Here is a 21,393-nt window from a genome sequence, read left to right on the forward strand (position 1 = left end):
AGAAGAGTCTTACCATTGGTGTTAGTGGTGGGGTCACTACTAACACCAGGGTCACTACTAACACCAGCCAGACACTAAAATAAATATTAACCAAATACAATTTTTTTTTACACTGTAATGTTAATATTTTATTTTGCATTTTTTTTAAATTTTTCTCCACCCTTATCCCCTCCTGGACCGGACCCCAACACGCCCCCGGACCCCTGCCATGCCTACCCTGGAACGGACCCCCACACACCCTTTCTGGACAGCCCCCACCACACCCCTGGACAGGGCACAACCACACCCCCTGGACCAGACCCCCACCACACCCTCCTAGACCAGACCCCCACCCCCCCCTGGACCCAGATCCCACCACACCCTCCAGACAGGACCCCCACCACCCCCCTGGACCAGAGCCCCCCACGCCCCCCTGCTGGACCCCCCACCACGCCACACAATCCGCAGGTCATCAAATTAAACACGTAATCCTCCTCCTCCCACCAGCTGTTTATTCTTCGGGGGTAAAGAAGCGTTGGCCAAATTTTTTAGCATCAAAAAGATCGCATTCACTGTTTACTTCCCTATTTCTTGTCAGTCTGGGAACCTCTCGAAATTGGGGGGAGGGGAGACGGGGTGGATGGGGTGTGGGGGATGGGTGGAGGGAGGATGCTTTTGAAATGGGGGGATGAGGTGAAGAAGGAGGGAGGGGGAGGGATATAGTGGTACAGCTTAATGGAATTTAAATTATTATTATTATTATATTTTTATTTGAGGGTAAAGAAATTTTCTGAAATGGGGAGGAAAGGGAAGGACACATAATTGTATATCTTAATGGATTTTTTGAAGCAGGTAAGAAAAGAACTGCAATCCTCTAAAGACCTCTTGAAATTGGGGAGGTGCAGGGAGGCGATCAATAGGTTTATTTTATGTACTTATTCATGTATTTTATTATGTAATGCCTGTATTTGTTAGTTAAACTTTCCACCACCACCACCACCAACCCGGTAAAATAATCGTCGTCTGAACCAGATCCAGACACAATACTTACAAGACCTAATAACATCTGTAAATAAATCATACAAAACGGATTATAAAAATTGATCCAGGTAAAATTAACGTATTTTTAACTTAAAGGTAGCATAGTTTATCTGGGAGAATTTTTAGTACTTAACATCCGGGGTATGAACCAGGTCAACACAAAATACAGTATACGTAATATATACAGTAATTATATCAGCGACTATTGTGTGCGCGTCTCTGTGCTTCATTAACAAAGGTCTTTAAGCACATGATCTAAGTAGGTCCATAACACGACAAACATTAAAACAAAAACAAAAGAAAATATTATATTTACAATTGTCACATGTAAACAGTTTTGAACACACGAAAGCTGAACATCAATGGTAAAAAAAACACACAATGCTGCTGTGATTTTAGGACACTCGAGTCGTTTTGATAATGTAAATAGATGCTTTGTTGACAGTTCACAACGATAATTCTCTTTCAGTTACGTCAGGAACGGCGGAAATTACGCTGAGGAACACAACCAAGATAAGTGTAGTAAATTCTCACCCATCGTCACCCATCCCTTAGTCAACCCGGCGACTGAACAAGACAGGAAATACCACCTTAAGAATACGGTCGTCTACTCTCTTGAGGTAACTCCTTCCCTCCTGCTCTTACAACTCACGTCTTCAGAAATAATTACAGTGCGGCAGTGTATAGTGAGGGAGGAGGAATGAGAAGGAGAGGACGATAGCTGTGTGGTGTATATCTGAAAGAATGAATCACCCTCAAGATGTAAGTGGGTATTCCAGTTATCCTTATCGTTCCTCTCTAAATGTCCTTTCCTGTGATACGATCGTTAAAGTCTAGTACACTAACGAGCCATCCAAAGATCCTGTTGGGTTAAGGTCAAAAGATGATTATTTTTAATTTGTTAGTGAGTCTTGGTATGTTGTGTGGTGTGAGTTTATGAGCTTTTGAGAATAAGTGTAATTGTGGTTATTGTTGTTATCAGTTAGGAGTCTTTGGACCGTTACTTGTGTTATTATTATTATTATTATTATTATTATTATTATTATTATTATTATATTATTATTTCTGTTGTTATTATTATTATTATTATTATTATTATTATTATTATTATTATTATTATTATTACTGTTGTTGTAGTTATTGTTGTTATTATTATTATTATTATTATTATTATTATTATTATTATTATTATTATTACTGTTATTATTTCAACTATTATCCGTATTGCAATCTTTATTATCAAAATCATTACTTCCAGATTAATATATATCAACTCCACCGTAAAATATGCATATACCTATAAATGTAAAAAACATAAAATAAATAAATAAATAAATAAATAAATGATAATCGTGGTAACATTCTGATATGTTCTTACTACCACCAAGCTATGTGTACTGTTCCAGATGATACTAAATGTTACTTAATCCTTCCTTGAGATAAATGTACAGTATATATCAGGGTACCACTAAGAGAGCTCATGCTTTCAACTGTCAATAAACTGTTTCAATATCAACCCCCTACAACGAAGCACTAAACACTCCACCAACTCCCGGGTCCACTAAGATACGTAACATAATATTTTGTCTTCATATTTGTATAACCTAAAGAAAAAAAATAATATTTAAATACCTTTTAATTTGCGTGACTTTCCCAGCGTCAATTATAAGTTAATCAGGAGCCTGTGAACGATGGGGGTGGGAAAAATTCCCTTCTCCCCACCCCATCCGCTCCTCCCACGTTCTCTCTCTCTGTAATGGGGAAATTTAGTATGAGGAATGGTGCTTGTGATAGAGGCATTGAGACATGAGTAAAGATATTTGTCTCTCTTTTTCTCTCTATCTTTCTTCTCTCTATTTTCTCTAACTCCCTCTCTATTAGTTTATATACGAAGACTTATATGTATACGTACACATTCTTAAGGTCTTACACATACATACATACATACATACATACATACATACATACATACATACATACATACGTACATACATACATACGGTACGTATACAGCACACTAATATACTTGTGGATTTATACACACATTGCACCCTAATACATACACTGTACCTTGATACCCACACACTGTACCCCTCTCACACACACTGTACCCCTCTCACACACACTGTACCCTCCATCACCGCACCCCTCACTCATCCTCCCCTCCCTTCATCATCACCAGCGACTGCTTTTCCCCTCATCAGCCTCATGACGCTCTCACCACCTCTCCCCTCCCTCCCCCACCCCCCTCCTCACAGGTCACCCAAGGTCACGCCCGTACCCAAGGGACCTGAGGGGAAGTGAGGGAATGGGAGAGGAAAAAGAGAGGGGAGACTTAACGGAGGAGTGGGGAAGGTTGTTAAGTATATTGATATTGAAACAGTTTATTTAGCCCAGAAAAACACAGAGTGGACAATAATAACAATAGTGACATGACTGAGCCAAGTGAGAGCTTAAACCCTGTTAGTCGCCCTTGATATACTGTACATTTATCTAAAGGAATTATTATATAACATTTAGTAGCATCTGGGTTACTTACGTGTAACATGGTGTTGGTAAATGCTGTACAAAAGCAATGTTATCACGTTTTATCTCTTCATCTATTTTTGTATTATTATTTGTTTTTACATTGATATTATAAACTCATACACATCTTTACAGAAGAGTATAATTACAAATGTGTGAGAGGAAAGGTGTTAATAGGTGGGCCACTTTCTTAATGATGCTCACTGGTATATTGTCGTCGCCTGCTGCTGCATCTTTGGACATTTTTATGATGGTCAATAATTCATCTGCCGTGACGGGGGATAAGAACAGATCATTTTACTGTCTGTTTTGCAGGTAGGCTTTAAATTCCTTATGGTGATCAGGAGTAATCATTGAATTGGTTGGCAATGAGAAAGGATTGCGTTACAACTGTATCATTTGTCATAAAAGCTGAGTGGGCAGCCGTAGGTTGAGAGTTCCTGTTCTGGATAGAATTGATGATATTCCAGGCTTTCTTACTGTTGCCGGATGCTGACTGGAGCTTATTTGTATAATACCTACGTCTGGCATTTCTAACTGCTTGTGTTACTCTATTTCGTATACTGAGGTAAGTAGCACCGAAAGTTATGGGTCTTTTTTGTAAATTTTTTCTAGAGTTTTTCTTTTATCATTGCCTTGATATCAATTGTAATATAGGGTTTGAAGATATATTTACTTTTTTACTAACTTAGTCTTGAGGGGGAAGCATTTAACAAAGCAAGTATTGAAGATGCAAGAGAAGTTGCAGCAGATCAAGTTAGGGTTGTCGGAGGCGTAGACAAGATCCCACTCAACATTCATTAAGTGGTTTTCGAACGGGAGCAAGTTGTCGGCGCAGTGGTCTCTGTATTTTATTGTGACTTTACTAGACAGGGAGGATAAACTGTAGCCTTGATAACGCGCCATCATTGAGATATGTAAAAATTGTTCCTCGTCCAATATTGTACATAATATTGGTCCAGCCGTGACACAACTGTAGATGAAACGAGTAATGAATGTCGTTTTATAATACTGAGGATACAGAACACTAAAATAAATCCTACTTTACGGTACACAAGGCAGCAGAGTGTCCGCGACTACACTCGATCGCCTTCGCTTCCTGCAACTATGAAGTGACCTGAGATGCCCTGGATTCGGACCAGTGACCCTCTGGACAGGAGGCGAATGGTGTACCCAATAGGCCGCACCGCTCCACGTTACTCGGACACTCAGGTAGTTTTATCCAACACAGAGTCAGTGTTTGTGTACGTCAGGCCAGCTACGAGGGGGGGGGGGGGACTACACTAACAAGTATCAGCCTCTTATGTCCTCCATCTTTCCAATTTTACAATATATATTTTTTTTATCAGGATCAATAGATATTACCTCATAACTAGAAAATATGCTTGCCCTTCCCCCCACAAAAAGCCTTTAACCGAAACTAGAATATTTTCCACTACTAAAAGTCTTATACAGTAGATGCCCCGGTGGTAAAAATCTGTTTCTCGTTGGGTGACAATACTTCGTTTGTGAAAGAGTCGCAATATAAAGTTACTTGAAGAGTGAAATTCAGTTTAATTATTTTCATATATTGTATTAGTGAGTAAGTGCCGTGCGGTTACACCTGTGAGGGCAGACAGTGTACAGGTAAAGTGTGCCAAGATGATAATTAACGCGAGAAGGAATAAACAAGACAGAAATGCTTATATAAAAGATTCAGATTTTTTTTAAATATCTCTTAAAAAAACAAAGAAAAATTATGCGCGTCTACAAACACTTAAAAATTCGTTTTAAATATCAAATACATAACTTTCCTAACATAAGTACATATATAAACACACCATGATTTGATTAACTGTAAAGTACAAAATTGTATATATCCAGAGGAAAATGAGAGTGAAAACGTCCAACTCCTATCCTAAATAACAAAAAGCCGTGCAGACGGTGTCATGCAAATTATATAAATATATGGATGACAACACGACAACTCCTTCTCAACCCTCCAGACAAAACGAAAACACAAACACGAAAAACTGCTGTATATCAAGGCGCGATCTCGGAGCCCAGAGGGAGGGAAGGAAGGTGGGTGGGAGGGAGGGAGGGAGGGAGGGATGGGTAAAAAAAAAAGACGAGCATTCTCTATTTCTAGGGAAATTGTCCTAATTTTCTTAACCAGCACAACTCACAAATATATCTTGCTGGATGGGAGTCAACGCGACGCAAATAAATTATCTTAGTAAATTTTTCAGGATACATTTGAGTCAGAGAGCATATATAGCCTAAAGTAAACAAAAGCTAGCATACATTAGTCTCAGCAGGGAAATTCTGGGGGTGTTGACGAGGGCCTCGACGGAGGGCAAAACCCCGCGTCAGGAGGTGGCCCAACCCAGCTGAGGACGGCACCACTGTCGGCCCCCTGACGCCTTCCACCTGGCGCCCGCCCCGTAGGTGGTCCTCGCCCGGGAACACCAGCTGGGGCCGAGGGGAGCTTAAGGCAGGAGACGGGGAGATGTACAGGGGAGACGGGGAGGGAGGGGCGGAGGGAGGGAGGGACGTGCTAGGTATAGAGAGGAAAGAGAATAAAGGGCAGTTTTTAAGTATGTCTTTGAACTTTGCTGCTAAGAAATGTACTTTGATCTCTACACTCAGCGAGAATATATTTTTATTTACTTATTTTTTTTTTGATGCGTTTGTGTTTTTATTTTCAGAGGAAGGACGAATGTTCAGAAATTAACAAAGCTTGAACTTACCAATCAAATCCGAATAAACAGGTTTCCTGTGAAAATATGAAAGAGTAAACTTCCGAGTCCAAGTTTCTGAAAGAAAAGAAGAGTCTTTGTGTGATGTCACTTTGAGTGGAGGAGACCTGAAGGGCTGTGAGTGAATACAAATATCTAGGAACAATGTTAAACCAGAAGGGAAATAGGAGAACTAAAGTTACCAACGGAGTAAGGGAAGGGAGATGAACATGTGATGGGAGTCAGAGTGTAGTGTGTTCAGGGGACGGCATCGGGGAGTGTTTGTTTCAACTCCTTCCAATAGATGTAAGACTCAGGTGTGTCTCAGTAGTGACACGTCAAGACTGAGGGTAGTAACGATGGAGAGTTTGAAGAAGCATTATGAGAGTTAAGAAAACTGACAGATTACAGAATGAAGATGTAGAGAAGAATGTAAGGAGTAAAGAGGTCTCTGGATATTTAGATAAAGGAATGGGTAAACTTACATGAATATCATAGACGCACGGATCACGTTGCAGGTGAGACATTAGTTAGAAAGATTTATGAAGGCAAGAGAGCAGGAGAAAGACTGAGAAAGAGAAGGATTAACTGTGTACAGAGGAGGAAGAGGGAGGTCCAGAGGTCTCACGTGTGGTGCTGATGTAACATTGAGTGTACTGTACAGTAGATCGTGAACGGTGATGTTATGTACAGTACATGGTAGTGATAATAGGAAAGATAACCTAACGTAATGCAACTTTAACCTAACCTAATCCAGCCTAATGAGACTTGACCCAACCCAAGCCAACCCAACCCAACACAACAACCCAACCCAACCCAACCCAACCCAACACAACCCAACCCAACACAACCCAACCCAACACAACCTAACCCAACCTGACACCTCAATTTGGAACGCACAGTAACGTGTAGGATATGAGTAAGTATTTATGGTTATTTCTCTTCATCGTTTTAACTTTCTTCCAGTCACTTATACACTTATCTTGAACCAATCACTTATACACTTATCTTGAACCAATCACTTATACACTTATCTTGAACCAATCACTTATACACTTATCTTGGACCAATCACTTATACACTTATCTTGAACCAATCACTTATACACTTATCTTGAACCAATCACTTATACACTTATCTTGAACCAATCACTCATACACTTATCTTGAACCAGTCACTTATACACTTATCTTGAACCAATCACCTTATTTTCTTCTCCTTCTCTTTCTTCGAGGTTTTTATTCACCTTAATTAATTCATCCCAAAACTAAAGTGGGAGAGAGAAGTAAAGTAAACACAGACAGACAATATACTACAGGAAACAGGTTACAGCATAAGAATATAATTATAAAACCTCCTGTCTTAACTTTACTTCAATACCATACGATAATTCTTGAAAATAAAACAATGAAAAAAAGAAATATTTGTTGACATTATGAACTGTGTTGGCTGGTGTGATGAGTGAGTGAAGTCATAAAGAGGTTCATGAACTATTGCTCCTGGTAGACACAATACTACTTTTAGAGAAATAGAACGAGTGAAGAGTCATTATAAATTAAGATTAATTTTATGAAGAACTCTGATGACTCTGAGAGACTATATATTTCAAGTTTTATATTGTGTTTACGGTTCTCTAAGAGTGACACTACTTGCCTCAAGCTTCAATTGGCTAAGGCCTCAAAATAGAGCTTCAAAAAGTCATGTGAGTACAGTTATGTATATAGAATAGAGCTTACATAGAGCTTAAAAATGACATGGGGTATGAAGTGGTTAAGGATTAATAAAATAGAGCTTCTAAAAAACCTGCGAGTGAACTGTTTAAGGCTTCAAAAAGAACTTCAAAACGCCCTGAGAGTGAATTGGCTGAGGCTTCAAAACAGTTTCAAAACGACCTTGGAGTTAAGTGCTTAAGGCTTCAAAACAGAGCTTCTAAAATAACATGCGAGTAAAGTAGATAAGGGTTTAAAATAGAGCTTAAAAAGAGCTTCTAAAAAAGAGCTCGGGGTCGAATATTAGAAGAGCGGCGATGTCCATATGTACCTGATAAAGTCCACCTTGGCGAGCGTCGACGACAATAGCTCTACCCCGGTGGTCCCTCTGTCTGGTCATGGAGGGGGAATGGGGAGGGAGAGAGAGTGGGTGAGAGGGAGAGTATGGAGTGGGGAGAGAGAGAAGGGGGGGGGAGATAGGCTAACCTTTAAAACTATAATTAGTAAAACAACCTATTCTAAGATTTTATTCATTTCAAGAAGAGTTCCTTAAAAATACCAATTAGAAAAGGGGGTTAGAGGAGGGTCTTTAAAACTGGGAATAATACACGTGGCAGAAAAGGAGGTGGTGAATGTGGTTAAAATTTGACCCTCAGGAAGAAAGACAAGAATAGGGAAAAGGAAGGAAAAGAAAAGGAGAAAAGGGGAAAAAGAGGAAGAAAGAAGGAAGAGAAAGGAAGACATGAAGGAGAAAAAAAAAGAGAATAAGAAGAAAACACTAAAAACAAACACAAGACAACGAAGCAACAACACTAAAACAACAACACTAATAAAGGATCACTAATGGAATCCCAACAAAAAACAAAATAATAACAATCAAATCTTCTGAAACACACGAACCAATATATTCACTTTATATACACACATTATTATCGTCTTCACCTACCCATTGTTTACCTGAGTGCTGAGAAGGTTGTTTGCAGTGCCGGTCCCTAGAGTTTACACTTAATGACACGACAATAATGGACCGTAAGGTAAACATTACTTGAGCGTTGAGGTGACAGTGTTCTAGTGCCTGTGGTATAATAATAATAATAATAATAATAATAATAATAATAATAATAATGATAATAATAATAATAATAATAATAATAATAATAATAATAATAATAATAATAATAATAATAATAATAATGGGATAAATAAACTCAACAGTCACAGCTTAAATAATCGCCTCTGAGTCACACAAGCAACATACAATACTCTCAGAATAAGAACAATCAATCTGGAATCTCGTATAGAAAAAATAATATTCGGAAATGAGCCAAAATTCTGAGCCATACATCTGGAAAAAAAATTATACAACAGGAGCCATAAAAAAAGATTCCAGATAATATAATGGGAGAAAAAATTCGTAAAAAAAAATTATATATAACGAACAAAAATTATTCAAAATATTAATAGAAATATACAATGCTTTCGTAAATAAAGATAAAGTTTAATTAAGTTAACTATAAATTATAATATAAAAAGAAGGACCACAGAGAGAGAGAGGACCTACAAATTTAGCGATGATTGTGATGTATGAGTGACGCGCCTATGACTACATTTTAAAACTGCGTAAGGTGAGGTAAGGAAAGGAGGTGACAGGAGAGAGAGAGAGAGAGAGAGAGGATGGGGGAGGATGGTGAGGTATATGTAAACAACTTGACGAGTGGAGGTCGTACAAACAGCTGATGTCTGCCTGCCTGTCTACCTGTCCGTCTGTCTACCTGTCCGTCTGTCTACCTGTCCGTCTGCCTACCTGTTCGTCTGTCTACCTGTCCGTCTGTCTACCTGTCCGTCTGTCTACCTATCCGTCTGCCTACCTGTCCGTCTGCCTACCTGTCCGTCTGTCTACCTGTCCGTCTGCCTACCTGTCCGTCTGTCTACCTGTCCGTCTGCCTACCTGTCCGTCTGCCTACCTGTCCGTCTGTCTACCTGTCCGTCTGTCTACCTGTCCGTCTGTCTACCTGTCCGTCTGTCTACCTGTCCGTCTGTCTACCTGTCCGTCTGTCTACCTGTCCGTCTGCCTACCTGTCCGTCCTTACCTGTCCGTCTGCTTACACCTCTCCGTCTGCCTACCTGTCCGTCTGCCCACCTGTCCGTCTATCTACCTGTCCGTCTATCTACCTGTCCGTCTTTCTACCTGTCCGTCTGTCTACCTGTCCGTCTGTCTACCTGTCCGTCTGTCTACCTGTCCGTCTGTCTACCTGTCCGTCTGTCTACCTGTCCGTCTGTCTACCTGTCCGTCTGTCTACCTGTCCGTCTGCCCTACCTGTCCGTCTGTCTACCTGTCCGTCTGTCTACCTGTCCGTCTGTCTACCTGTCCGTCTGTCTACCTGTCCGTCTGTCTACCTGTCCGTCTATCTACCTGTCCGTCTGTCTACCTGTTCGTCTACCTGTCCGTCTGCCTACCTGTCCGTCTGTCCTGTCCGTCTGTCTACCTGTCCGTCTGTCTACCTGTCCGTCTGTCTACCCTCGTCTGTCATCTACCTGTCCGTCTGTCTACCTGTCCGTCTGTCTACCTGTCCGTCTGTCTACCTTCCGTCTGTCTCACCTGTCCGTCTGCCTACCTGTCCGTCTGTCTACCTGTCCGTCTGTCTACCTGTCCGTCTGTCTACCTGTCCGTCTGTCTACCTGTCCGTCTGCCTACCTGTCCGTCTGTCTACCTGTCCGTCTGTCTACCTGTCCGTCTGTCTACCTGTCCGTCTGTCTACCTGTCCGTCTGCCTACCTGTCCGTCTGCCTACCTGTCCGTCTGCCTACCTGTCCGTCTGTCTGTCCGTCTGTCTACCTGTCGTCTGTCTACCTGTCCGTCTGCCTACCTGTCCGTCTGCCTACCTGTCCGTGTCTACCTGTCCGTCTGTCTACCTGTCCGTCTGTCTACCTGTCCGTCTGTCTACCTGTCCGTCTGCCTACCTGTCCGTCTGTCACCTGTTCGTCTGTCTACCTGTCCGTCTGCCTACCTGTCCGTCTGCCTACCTGTCCGTCTGCCTACCCGTCCGTCCTGCCTACCTGTCCGTCTGTCCTACCTGTCCGTCTGTCTACCTGTCCGTCTGCCTACCAGTCCGTCTGCCTACCTGTCCGTCTGTCCTGTCCGTCTGTCTACCTGTCCGTCTGTCTACCTGTCCGTCTGTCTACCTGTCCGTCTGTCTACCTGTCCGTCTGTCTACCTGTCCGTCTGTCTACCTGTCCGTCTGTCTACCTGTCCGTCTGTCTACCTGTCCGTCTGTCTACCTGTCCGTCTGTCTACCTGTCCGTCTGTCTACCTGTCCGTCTGTCTACCTGTCCGTCTGTCTACCTGTCCGTCTGTCTACCTGTCCGTCTGTCTACCTGTCCGTCTGCCTACCTGTCCGTCTGTCTACCTGTCCGTCTGTCTACTTGTCCGTCTGTCTACCTGTCCGTCTGTCTACCTGTCCGTCTGTCTACCTGTCCGTCTGTCTACCTGTCCTCTGTCTACCTGTTCGTCTGCCTACCTGTCCGTCTGCCTACCTGTCCGTCTGCCTACCTGTCCGTCTGTTTACCTGTCCGTCTGCCTACCTGTCCGTCTGTCTACCTGTCCGTCTGCCCTACCTGTCCGTCTGTCTACCTGTCCGTCTGTCTACCTGTCCGTCTGCCTACCTGTCCGTCTATCTACCTGTCCGTCTGTCTACCTGTCCTCTGTCTACCTGTCCGTCTGCCTACCTGTCCGTCTGCCTACCTGTCCGTCTGTCTACCTGTCCGTCTGTCTACCTGTCCGTCTGTCTACCTGTCCGTCTGCCTACCTGTCCGTCTGTCTACCTGTCCGTCTGTCTACCTGTCCGTCTGTCTACCTGTCCGTCTGTCTACCTGTCTGTCTACCTCTGTGTCTTTTGTCCTACCTGTTTTTCCCTGTCTGTCTAGTCTACCTGTTCTTATCTGTCTGCTTCCACTTGCTACCCGTCCTTCTGCTGGGCCACCTGCTAGCTAACAACTGCTTACCTGTTGATTTACCTGCTCCTGCCTGACTGTCTGACTGTCTGTCCTCTGTCTGTTCCCTAATTTACGTGTCTGTATCGCTTCCTGCAAGATTATCCTCCTGTCTCTGTCCGTCTTTCTACCTTTCTGCATGGTAATCACTCTTGCACCCCCTCACCTGCCTCTGTCTCCTTGCCAGACCACCTCCCTGCCTGCCAGAGTATACCTATCACCCCCCTCCACCCCCCTCCTACCCCCCTCCCCTTACATGCTCGTTTGCTACAACAGTCCGTACCCGCTGTCGGTCTCCTCCCCCCCTCTCCCTTCACCCCTGTCGAGACTCAGCCCACGTCACCACGAGGGGGAGAGATAGACAGAGAGAGATATATATACATGAGGGGTGTGACAGGCGATCATACGGAGGCCACTATGGGGAGGATCAGATGACCAGAGGCGTCGTAGGCACCACATTACTACTAATGCATCCATCGAGTAAAAATGTCACACCATATCTACGAGAGTCACATGAATCGTCTTCTAACGCCAACTATCTAACTAAGAGAGAAAAAACTCAGAGTCAATCAAGAGCACGTTCCTGATAGTCTCTTTGTTTTAGTGTGTGTGTGTGTGTGTGTTCATCATCGGATTTCTCATTCACTCATTCGTCAATTGGGAGAGTTACGTCATTACATGTATATATATATATATATATATATATATATATATATATATATATATATATATATATATATATATATATATATATATATATATATATATATATATTTGGGGGTTATTGGGGGTTATTTTTAAGGTTGGGTTTCGTATTCGTATTTCGGTCCCATAATTCGTGTGTTTCGGGTAAAACAGAAGCCGCTACATGTGTACTGACAGACTCTGAGTAGAGAAACTTGAATAAACACGACCTTTGAAGATTTTTACAGTGACCTTGTCGAAATCTTGTCACATATTTGTCCTATCCTTGTGGACTACTTAAGACAACGGAAAATGTGTCATGTCCTCTAAATTATGGTGCTTAGTTATTGATGGTCAGGACAACGTTGAGAAATCTTAATACAGTAAACTACAACGAAACCATCGGTATGTGCTATAACAAGACCATCGCTGAAGGTGAGGTAATACTCCGCTAATTAAGATGTCTATACGGGTCACACCTGTGGTTATGTGCGTATCTAAAATTAATGATTATGGAAGTGAGACGAGATGGTGAGCGGTTACTGATATAAAGCCGGGGTTAATTTAAACCTATCAAGTGGTTCTTAAGTTATAAACGGAAGCGACGGACGGATGGACGGAGGCTGTACAGTCACTACAAAAATTATCAATATAAAATTGTGTCGAGAAAATATGACACAATGGACGAAGGATTTTGACAATCCTATCGAGACAACAGGAGTCAGCGGTGTTCGTTGTGAAATTCATCGACCTCCACAACAACAGATAAAGTTTTGATTGACTGTACAGTAGAGCCACCACTCACAAGGGTGAAAATGACTGACGAACAGACGAAATCATCATTACTTCAAAGGAGGCGAAATTCTTACTAGTATTCACTGATCATCTTTTAAACCGACATAATATAATAATTCTTCATAGTTACAATTCCTTTATAAACTTCCCATAAATTATTTCTCAGGTAATAGTTAATATAAAAATGCATAAGAAATTTCAACGTAAACTAATAATATAAATCAAAATACTATAAATATCACACAAGGACAAAATATTAGATAGATGTAAATTATATAAATATTTTGAAACTATTATAATAATTTTTCATCATTCACAGAGAATCTACGACTATATATATATACAACAAATCATTCTCTCATTTTCACTGTAATACCTTGATCATTTCTCCAAGCAGCTGTCAGACTACCTCACCTCCTCCCTCCCCCTCCCCCAAACATTCTTCCCTCTCTCCTAACTCCCGCGTTCTCCTCCACACACACACACACACACACACACACACACACCTCTTCCCTCTCACTAACTCCCCACTCACACCTCCAAGTCCCCCTCCCTACTCACACACACTTCCCTCTCACCCTAACTCCCACACACCTCCAAGTCCCCTCCCTACTCACACACACACACACACACTCATCCCCCTCACCTAACTCCCACTCACACCTCCAATCCCCCTCCCTACTCACACACACACACTCTCTTCCCTCTCACCCTAACTCCCTCACACACCTCCAAGTCCCCTCCACACACACTGCCTCACTGCCTCCTACACATGTACTTCAAACACTCACTCGTCTTATTGCCTCCACTCTGGTCTAAATCATGAACTATAGAGACACAAATTTTCTGAGTGAAGAACGTTAAGTATGTCGTATTGGTGTTGGTTGGTTGTTTGGTTAGATTTAGTTGATGGATGGATGGATGGGGATGATTAATTGGGTTGGTAGTTAGTTGGGTTGGTTGGTTAGTTGGTTATTGGATGTTGGGATGGGTTGGGTTGTGAATATTGGTGAGAAAAGCATAGAATAACGATTGTTTCAAATTGAGTTTCAAGTAATGTGATGATTTCTTAAACTCAAGTAATTTAGTCAGAAGATACAATACAGTACAGGTAGTCAGGAACACTACAATAAATTAATAAACTTCAAATTCTGAGCGAAAAAAAAAATCTTGACAATAATACAATGATATAATGTTCACCTTATTTTGAACAGGTAGGTAAATGTTTCAGGCTTGATATAAAACCTCTGATAACAACAGATTTAAAACATGGTCCATAAAGGTTTAAGAAGGTTAAACCATAGTCGTCATTGGGTTAGAGTTAAACCTTCGTCGATGAGTTACACAGTGCCAGACAGACAGTGCCACGTCCCCCACAGTGCCATGATCTGTGCAACAATAACACTTAGACAATACCACCATGGCCACAGCTCTCTCTCTCTCTCTACTTTCTTACATTCTCTGTCTGTTTCCTCTCGTCTCTCTCTTCTTTTCTCTCTCTTCTCTCCTCCTTCCCTCCTTTTTCAACTCTCCCTCTCGCCCCTTCTCCTCCCCCCCCCCCACTACACCATCTCCTTCCCTTTTCCTCCCACCTCTCCCTTTCATAAATTTTCCTCCCTCCCTTTCTCGATATCATGCCTCCTCTCCCTTTCACTCTCCCACCCGTTATTCTAACTCCCTCCTCTCCCACTCTCCCTCCCACTTTCCTTCTCACACTCTCTCAGTCCCCTCCCCCTCCTTCCTTCTCTTCCACGTCCCTCTCCTCCTTCTCCCTCAATCCTCTCCCCTTCCCATCTTCCCTCCCTCCCTCTCTTTAACCCCCCTCCCACTCTCCCTCTCCCTCAATCCCTTCCCCCTCCCACTTTCCTTCCTTTTCCCTCTCTTCCATCTCCATCCCTCTCTTCCTTCTGTCTCCCTCTCCTCCCTCTCCTTCCCCTCGTCATCAGGACCTGCCACCGCGTCTCATCAGGCTGGGAGGATTTCTCAAGTTTCACGCGCCTGATGAGCGGTCGACGGGTGGGGGCTGTGGGGGATTACAGGATTAACCACCGCCTGAGGTCCTGTGGGGGAGATTTACAGGGTGGATTACTGTCTTCTAGCGGCCATTCTGGGATTACAAGACTTCCGGTTACGTGGGAGCCAGATTTTCTTGTTCTGTGATCTAAGGATTTATCTGTGGGTGGATTTATTGTGTAGATTACCGTCTTCTAGCGGCCATTATGGGATTACTTCATTTCCGGTTCTGTGGCTTACGGATTTTTAGTTTGTCTGGGGTGATTTTTCCTGCTTGTATTTGCTAAGTATTTTTATGCGGGACGGATTAATTGGGCAGATTATCGACTTCTAGTTCACAATATGGGATTATTTGACTAAAACAACTACAACAGACACAATAATAATAATAATAATAATAATAATAATAATAATAATAATAATAATAATAATAATAATAATAATAATAATAATAATAATAATAATAATGATATATGGAAGGCAGATTATACAGTAGGTACAGTACCCTCCAAATTTGTTCTGAATATTGGTATCTGTTTCTTTGGTATCATATCTAATATCACTTATCTCTTTAAGACGCACAGTTGGTAGGTACGTAATCCTTTAGTACCACCACAAACACACACCCAACTTCGGTAACTTAACTCATTTTTGTACATCAACAAGACCGTCTTGGGCTCCTCTACTTCCTCGGTACCCACTAGTTCCTCCTAATCACCCATTAGGCAGTCTTTAACTCCCCCTGGCTTCCCTTAGGTACCCCTAGGCATCCCCCGGAACCCCTTAGGATCACCCCTTAAACCTACGCCCCCTCATCATTCAGTCGCGAGTTACGCACTGAGGAGACGCACGACCATCGCCGATCCCTCGTTCAGTAAAGCAACCGTTTGACGCATTTTCTGCGCATCCATCTTGTAATAGGCAACAAATTGCGATTCCCCGACGATGTGGCCGACAAATTGCCGTGTCACAGATGCCCAGATGCCAAGAATAAGTGGCACTGGTCTTCGCTCAGTGCCACAACCCTTCGTTCACACCGTCATATACCATCCCTGAAACACCAGTGCGTGAACCATTCGTTCTCCCGACAATAAAAAGAAAAATAATCGGTGAATTTTTCCAACCTTGATCTAGTGGCCGTTCAATTCTGAGCCAAATCGAAGATAATTTTCACAACTCCTTAGGCAATTGGTCGAAAATTTATCAAAAAAATCGCTGGGTATCAGGTAGGACGAGAGGCAGAGTAGGTGGCGAAGGCTGGTGGGGGAGGAGGAGGCGCGGCGGATGCCAAGTGTCGGAGGCTCCCGGGCCGTCATCTGTCAGGGCTGAGGTGGGGGGAATTTCTCGCCTTTCACGACTCACACTCTCTCGCTACGCCCCAACACCTCCAGCCCCCCCCCCCTTCCTCCTTCCCTCCCACACTGACACCTCCTGCCTGACACCCTCCCACCACCCCTCCTTGAAACCTCTGACGAAGAGGGGGGAGGGGTGGGGGGAGGGAAGAGGGAAGGTGATGAGACAGCCCTTGAGATGAGGGAAAAGAGGTAGCGGTGTGAGCGGAAGATGGGGAGGGGGAAGGGAAGAGAGGAGAGGGAGAGATGGGAGAGGGAAGGGAAGAGGGGAGAGGGAGAGAGGGGAGAGAAGAGAAGAGAAGGGACGGGACGGGAGAAGAGGGGGAAGGAGAATGCGATGAGAAATATTGACATTGATATTGAAACAGTTTATTTAGCCAGAAAAATACGGAAACGAAGTGGATAATAATAACAATATTAACATGGCTGAGCCAGTTGAGAGCCTGAGCTCTCTTGAAGGCACAGTCCGGGAGATGAAGGAAGAGGTAGAGGTGTGGGAGAAGGGAGGGAAGGGAGGGAGGGAAGGGAAGGAAGGGAGAAGGGGAAGGAAAGGGGAGGGGAAGAGAGGGAGGAGAAAATGGAAAGTGATGATACAGCCAGTGAAAGCAATGTACCTTAGAGAGAGAGAGAGAGAGAGAGAGAGAGAGAGAGAGAGAGAGAGAGAGAGAGAGAGAGCATGTCCCAGGTAACACACAACAGGCACCGAGGAAGGACAGCTACTCAGGAAGACGCTCACCTCTTCACTGATCCACTTAATGTAGTCTCGCGTATAGTATGTTCACGTCACACACTGTGCCAGCGTACAATTTATTTTCTCTGAGTGAGTGAGTGAGTGTGTCTGTCACACTGCTAATAATAATAATAATAATAATAATAATAATAATAATAATAATAATAATAATAATAAGTAGTAACAATTATTATTAATATTATTATTATTATTATTATTGTTATTATTATTACCATTATTATTATTGTTATGTAGTAGCAAAAAATTCGCTTTAGCGCAGGAGGTGGTCGCCTCGAACTGACTGACAACGTTACCAATAAAGGCAAAATACTTCAGCCTTATTAAACAAGAATTCTCTACGGTATGGTTGGCCAGTAGAAGGTATGCCCACCCAATGCGTGTGTGGCTCACCATACGACATCGTCCACGCCATGGTGTGCGAGAAAGGGAGCTTCGTGTGCATGAGGCATGACGAAGTAGGGGATCTCACAGCAAATATGTTGAAGGAAATCTGCCACAACGCCACGGTAGAACCGACCCTCCTTCCATAGGATGGTGAAAATCTCCGTCACAGAAGCTCAAACACATGCAACGAAGACAGTGTGGACGTCAGTGCTCGAGGATTCTGGACGCGAGGACAGCGAACCTTCTTTGACCTAAGGATTTTCGATCCCATGGCCGCATGTCACCATAACGTAGCTCTCGATGCTGCACACAAGAGGAACGAGAATGACAAGAACAAGACATATAGGGAGAGAATTCTGAATGTTGATGAGGGCAGCTTCACTCCTCTGGTGTTCACAACCTCTGGAAGGATGGGACCAATATGTTTCTATGCAAGACTGGCTGAGGTGTTATCCAAACAGAAGCAGCAGCTCAGAAGCCACGTTGCAGCCTGGTTGTGATGTTGACTGTCCTTCTCTTTGCTTTGGTCAGCATTGCTTTGCCTCAGGGGAACGAGATCTTCGGCCCCAAAGCCAACAAGGGTCGCAGATATTGACTATGAGGCAACAGTCACTGAGTGTCGCATAGATCTGCGGCTCAACTAACTCAACACAGCCTAGGGTAGCTACTTATGTATTAGGATGGTTAATGTTATGGTAATAAAATGACGGCGAAGGTGTGGCTATTGGGGGAGGCTGGAGGCCACGTTTAAAAATAAAATAAAATAAAATAAAATAGTAGTAGTAGTAGTAGACTGTGTAAAGTACCCGACATAGAAAAAAAAAAGCTTTTGCAAAAAATTCTTGTCAATATTCACAGACTAAAAACTTCAATCTAGTAAAAGTTCCCACGAGTAACAACTTTTATTTACCTCTTTCTACCACCAGATACTTTCTTCCTACCTCGAGTAAAACTGTGCAACTCTTTTTATTACTAAGTTTTACAAGAATTTTGTATACATGAAATTCCCTTAACTTCAGTGATAAATCTACACAGAGAGAGAGAGAGAGAGAGAGAGAGAGAGAGAGAGAGAAACACACTGATCACCACCATATTCACCATCACCACAGTCACCATAATCTCCCCCTCTCCCACTCCAGTCTTTCCCTCTTAGTCTCCCCTCTCACACTCCAGTCCCCCCCTCTCTTATTTAACCAGGCACCTCGCTTCCTTCTGAGCCATTTAGCCTACTCCCAAGTATTGTCCACTCACTCCTTCCCTAGTACTGCCCCTCCCTCCTTCCCTCCTTCCCTTACTCCCTAGTACTGTCCTCTCTCTCCTTAGTATTGTCCTCTCCCTCCTTCCTCCTTCCCTCCCTAGTACTGCTTTCTCCCTCACTTACTCCCTTGTGCCCTCTTCTTCATTTACTCCCTAGTACCCTCTTCTTCCTTTCCGTCCTCCTTTTCCCCTTCCTCCCTCCCTCTCTCTGCTTTTTCCTCCTTTACCACTTCATCCCTCCCTCTCTTTTTTCCTTCTTCCCTCCACCCTCTTCTTTCATACCCTCCTCACTCCATATTCCCTTCCCCCTTTCTCTCATTCTCTCCCTAACCCCCGTCTCTCTTTCTTCCTCCTTCTCCCTCTATTCGTTTATCCTCTCTCTCTCTCTCTCTCCTTTTCACCCCCTCCCCGTTCTTCCTCCCTCCAGTGTGACGTGTTCACAAGGATCATTATGGGGGCCAAATAGAGCCATGATTCGCCTCTAAAAACATGTTCTGTGGAGCTCATCTAGCGAGGGCAGTAAATATAGCAAGACCAGGGCCACTGCGCCGCCTTCAGTATATAGGAATCCTAACAAACACAGGTCTTAGTGAAGTCCGCCACCACCCTATTTCAATAACGTCTACTGCAATATAATTCGTTTATTACCTTATCAACGCCTAAATAACGCACTACGTCACTAATACTGTACCTAATATAGATAAGCATTATTACATTAAAAAAAATAAATATCAATAGGGTTCCGGTTCCAACACTTTCAGTCACCTCTGTTGAGTTATTAACAACTAAGTGAACCCTTTATGCTAGTGACAGCTTAACAACCCTATCACGTATTATAAAACTTCACTTTAGGAATCTAGAAACAAGTGTATAGTCACCGGTACAGACACAAGTGCAGGCATACGTACAGACGCAGGTACACACACACACACACACACACACACAGGAGTGACCCCAATACACAAACGTTACCCTGGAGTGTTGGAACTACTGTGTATCACTTAGTCACATAAACCTTAACATATTCCAATGAAATCATAGTTAAGGCTAATCAGATTTACCAGCACACAATTGCAGGGTCTCAGTTGTTTCTCTTTCTTTTACAACACAATATATATATGATTTCTTATTCTTGATTTGTTTATTTTTTTCCATTTGTGTATTTTATTTTATTTTTTTGTCCCAAGGCTCCGATGTGGGTCGGTGACCTGTGCCTGAGTGGGCTAATCCTCTTAACAAAATGTACTCAGATTATGTTAAACTTTAAGATCTAACCATACGAAGTTATAAACGTGGAATAGATAATTATGTAATATAAGTGTTATATGTTATGTTGAAGGGACACCTGTTAATGTTAGGCTCTTATCACCTGTCGAGAACTAAAATATGTATTGTTTTGTTCAATAAAATTTAAACCAAGTAAAAGAATTATTGTATTCGATAAATCACTCCAATAGTAAGGTAATTCTTGGCGACTATTGAGCAACAAAAGCAGTTCAGTATACACAGGTCGTGGGTGTCTATTTATGCACGTGGTTACATGTTCCTCAACTTCCAAACATCTTTGGTTGCGTCAGCCGCCAGTTTATGGTGGACTGTGTCACGTGTCGTCACCACACTTCAGGGGACAAACACACACTGGCAGAAACAGCGTAATGTCCTCATATTTACCGAGACACTACAAGAGGTGTTACATTGTTTACGGCCATCTTGGAGCTTTGTTTATTTACGGGGTTTCAGGTATAACATTAATGACATACTAAAGAAATAAAGTCCTCCTATTCAAGGTGTTAAATAATAAAACTCGAGCGGTTATAGTATCTTACAGTAACACTCGAGCGGTTACAGTATTTTACAGTAACACTCGAGCGGTTACAGTATCTTATAGTAACATTCGAGCGGTTACAGTATCTTACAGTAACACTCGAGCGGTTACAGTATCTTACAGTAACACTCGAGCGGTTACAGTATCTTACAGTAACACTCGAGCGGTTACAGTATCAGTAACACTCGAGCGGTTACAGTATCTTACAGTAACATCGAGCGGTTATAGTATCTTACAGTAACACTCTCGAGCGGTTATAGTATCTACAGTAACACTTCGAGCGGTTACAGTATCTTACAGTAACACTCGAGCGGTTACAGTATCTTACAGTAACACTCGAGCGGTTACAGTATCTTACAGTAACACTCGAG

This window comes from Homarus americanus, unplaced genomic scaffold, assembly GCF_018991925.1.
Source record: "Homarus americanus isolate GMGI-L3 unplaced genomic scaffold, GMGI_Hamer_2.0 scaffold51859, whole genome shotgun sequence".
NCBI lineage: Eukaryota > Metazoa > Arthropoda > Malacostraca > Decapoda > Nephropidae > Homarus > Homarus americanus.